We start from the raw sequence: 4,687 nt of genomic DNA, 5'->3' as shown, positions 1-4,687 counted from the left end.
TCACACAGTGCTGCGTGTGCCCGAGGCGCGTTCTCGTGGTTCTGTCATTTGTTTTATTCAGTGATTTTATTTTAATAATAATGCATATAATAATAATAATATAGTTTTATCACTGAATATGAATGTTTAACTTTATTAAAAGTGAAGATCAGCTTCAGGGTAAAGACGTTTTTATATGTTTTGAAGGCCATGAGGAGGAAAATATAATATTTTGTACAGTTAATTTTAGTTTTTGGAAAATTCCACATTCTGAAGAAGAGACAGGAGAACTACTTCAAACACATTTTTGAGCTTTCTCATTTTCTATTAATAGGTAATTTATTTCTCTTTTCTTCTTCTTCTGAACTCTCAATAAAAACATATTTCTAACAGTTATGTATCTCAGTGTTCAGAGCTAGTATACCACTGTGTAGAAATACTCTGTTACAGTACAAGTACAAGTCCTGCATTAAAAATGTAAAGTAAAAGTACAAAAGTATCAGATCAAAATATACTTAAAGTACCATCATACGCAGAATGTCTCATTTCAGAATATTATAAACACCTGGATTATATTTATGTGTAAACATCTCTCATGTAGATGTAATTTTAATAATGTTATAGTTTTATAGAAGTTCTCAATATCACGGCACGTTTCTCTTGATGAGACGGATTTATTCTATATTTCTGTTTTTCTCAACAAATCCCATAAAAAGATTAAAAACCACCAGTGAAGACAAACTAAAGTCCTATTTAAACCATGATAAAACAGAGCAATAGATGAAACACAACAATTGATACAATAAGAACAAACTAAGAAATAAAATAAAACACATTTAAAAAATATAAAATAATAATTTGGTAAAATAAAATAATAAAATCAATAAAATAAAGCAGCAAAGCGAAAATATCCCATCAAAGATTTTAACCCATAAAAATGGGTTTAAGACGTGATTTAAAAGAATGAAAATATAAAAATAAAGTTTATTTCAGAGCTGCTACTTTTTATTTTTTTATCAAACAAACAGGGACCTTGTTGGGGACTACTTTCAGCAGCGGATGAATCCACATGCGGTGCTCTAGTGAGTATTAATGAACATGAAATTTAATGACAAACAGAACTGGTTCTAAATTCCTTCAGTCTAAACTCTGTTGAGTAGTTTCGTTACTTCCAGCAGCTCGAGTCGGTTTCACATCTCATTTCACCAGCGAGGAGTAAAACGGCTCGCCGCTCAATTATCACCTTCAGTCTGTCGTTGGCCTCGATCGATGAGCAGCATCCAATAATGAGCGCCACCAGAACCACCCACATTACAGTAGAGATCAATGTGTGTCTATTGGCCGGCGTAAATGTTTTCATTAATCTGTGTGATCCGAGGGATCGACCGGGGCTCCCCGGTTCTGTTATTAGTTAGTAGTCGGCTTTTCTTCAAATAACTGGAAACTGTAAATTTAGATTGTGTGGACCGGAGTACGCTTTGAGATCCGAACCACATTCCAGGTGTTCTGACCCGCATACGGTCACATTCTTTTATCAGTGTGTACGCGGATCAGACAGCAACCTCTGCAAGTTCTGCAGAGTGAAGTCAAAGCTTCATGTGTTAAAGCTGCATTCTCTCTAATCTCCACCAGGGGGCGACTCCTCTGGTTGTATAGAAGTCTATGAGAAAATGACTCTACTTCTCTCTTGATTTATTACCTCAGTAAACATTGTAAACATGAGTTTATGGTCTCAATCTCTAGTTTCAAGTCTTCTTCAATACAGCATGATGTTCATTTAGTACATTATGGTCCATTTAGAGTCAAACAGACCATAAAGCAGGGGATGCTTTAGGGCGGGGCTACACGGTGATTGACAGGTCTCTACCAGAGACGTATACGGCGTCTCTACGTCACTCCTCCTTAGTCCACATATGGTCACTTCCTGTTCACTGGTTGCAAAAAAACAAAACAAGATGGCGACGACTCAAAGCTTCAAAATGTCACCAGCTATATCTAGTTCCCTGAAATACACACGTTTAAATTTAACTGGAACCGCTTTAGTCTTCACACTTTTTCTCTTGAACATATTGCTTGAAAATATGAACAAAGAATAAATCAAACCTCAGCTTTTTTTTTTTTTGCACAAATCTGATTTTCTAAATAGTTTTTCTCTAGTTTTAAGGATCTAACCACATTTAGTCTCCTTTGTTCGCAGCGTTAAAGCCTCACAGGAAGAAAAACACACATTCAGTCTTGTTTTAAATGTTTCCTCATAAACTGCGTTTCCCTTCACAGTGTGATGAAACACGATCGAGGTGGAGGAGAGAGAAAAAGATGAATGATTGGTTTCAGTTTCACCCGGCTGGATAATATTAACACGCTCTCACAATCCTGTTTACTCTCCGGGTAGAAACATTCATCTAAAGCAAGAGGCCAGAATTACACTTTGACGGGAGTGTGTGTGTGTGTGTGTGTGTGTGTGTGTGTGTGTGTGTGTGTGTGTGTGTCGTGATATTTGTCTTTTTCTTTCAGTCAGAATTTATGGAAGAATCTCAGAGATTACCACCATTTTTCCTCCTGCCTGAAAGGTAATATAAGGAGAGGTTTGAAGAAGGATTCATGGGAGGCATAGAGATATATATATATATAAATATATATATATATAGAAATATAAATATAACTATAACAGAACTTACACTCGTCTGTAATCAGGAAACGGACGACAGAAATACTCTACATCTGGTTTTAAACATCTCTTTTCCTCTAGAGGATGAGCTGGTGTTTTATAGGCTAAAGGAGATGTAGTTTCCTGTTTAATGGACGTTTCTCTTCCATTATTTCTTCTCTCCTCACTTGGCCCAAATCTGACATCACGAAAATCCGATGTTTAGATCTTTCTCTCGTATTTTCTCTCGTATTCCAGTGGTGGAAAGTAGGTACAAATACTCAAGTACTTTAGAGTTTAACGGGTCCTCAAACAATGGTTGGTGTGATTTCTTATGAAAAGTTAATCCTCATTTCTCGTGCACATGTGTTAATTTCAGTCTTTTCAAAATAAAATCCATCTTCACAGGAAACAACTTAGTTAGGTTTCGACAACTAAACTAGTTAAGTTTAGACAACAAAACTACTTAGTTAGGTTTAGGAAAAGGTCCTGGTTTGGGTTAAAATAAGTACGTTATCTACAATAAGAGTGGTACATCATTTAAATTAAGTAGGCTGGTCCCATCCAGCATTTGACCTATGAAAAATAATGCGCTGTAATTTGCACATTACAAATTGATGCACTAGAAATATTTGTTTATGTTATCCACTTAATGAATGAGGAAGATGAAGACCACAGAGCCCACACAGGAAGAGAGGGAGGTGGACTTCTGTAGAATCAGAATCAGAATCAGAACCGTTTATTGCCATGACGGGAGGTGCAAACATTTGACAACAATCAACAGTGCAAAGTAGAAACATATTAAATTTACAGAAAATATAAAATGAAGTAAAATATAAAATAAAGTGGAATATAAAATAAAATAAAATAAAGTGCACAAATGAACAGATAACAGGACTATAAACCAGTGAGATGTAAGTGTAGTGTAAAAGTGTCGAGTGTAATAGAGGGGATGCAGGGGAGAGACCAGAAGGAAATGTCCTGGGGATGACGGAGTCAGTGGGGGACCCGGGCTCTGTTAATGAGCCCGACTGCCGACGGGAAGAAGCTGTTCATGTGTCGTGAGGTCTTGGTCCTGATGGACCTCAGCCTCCTGCCAGATGGAAGGGGCACAAACAGTTTTTGTCCAGGGTGAGAGGGGTCGGCTACGATCCTTCTTGCTCGCTTCAGGGTTGTTAAAGTGAACAAGTCCTGGAGGGACGGCAGATTGCAGCCAATCACCCTCTCGGCAGAGCGTGGCTGCAGCGTACCAGACCGTGATGGAGGAGCAGAGGATGGAATCAATGATGGCTGTGTAGAAGTGCACCATCATTGTCTTTGGCAGGTTGAATTTCTTCAGCTGCCTCAGGAAGTACAGCCTCTTCTGAGCCTTTTTAGTGATGGAGCTGATGTTCAGCTCCCACTTGAGGTCCTGGGATATGATGGAGCCCAGGAAACGGAAGGACTCCACCATGTCGACAGGGGAGTCACACAGGGTGATAGGGGCTGGTGGAGCTGCGTTCTTCCTGAAATCCACAACCATCTCCACTGTCTTTAGAGCGTTGAGCTCTAAGTTGTTCAGACTGCACCAGGTCACCAGATGGTCAGTCTCCCACCTGTAGAATCCCCCACCAGAGATGAGTCCAATGAGGGTGGTGTCATCCGCGAACTTCAGGAGTTTGACGGACTGGTGACTGGAGGTGCAGCTGTTAGTGTAGTTATTTGAACGACAATCTTCTTCTAAACCTGACTGAGTTGTTTCCTGTGAAGACGGAAGTTTATTTTGAAAAGGCCGTATTCGTGTAACGAGCACGTGTTACTGGACTTTGTAGCTAAGAGGAAGTTTCCTCAACAATAAAATTAAATAAGCTCTGTGGCAAACAAACCTTTATATAAATAATTCCTGAATAAACGCTGTAGAGGAACTTATCTTCATAGCAGGTCGAGAATAGTGATGGAATGCAATCTATTGGTTTTGTGTTGCTCAGCACAAAAATAATGACAATAGAAAGTCAATTTGGATCTTTTTTCGTGGTGGACACACAAACTAAATGCATCTACGTGTCTAAGCTTATTACATTA

This window comes from Anarhichas minor, unplaced genomic scaffold (genome assembly GCF_050575085.1).
Source record: "Anarhichas minor isolate MPS153535 unplaced genomic scaffold, ASM5057508v1 ptg000123l, whole genome shotgun sequence".
Classification (NCBI taxonomy): domain Eukaryota; kingdom Metazoa; phylum Chordata; class Actinopteri; order Perciformes; family Anarhichadidae; genus Anarhichas; species Anarhichas minor.
This window is presented reverse-complemented; position numbering follows the sequence as displayed.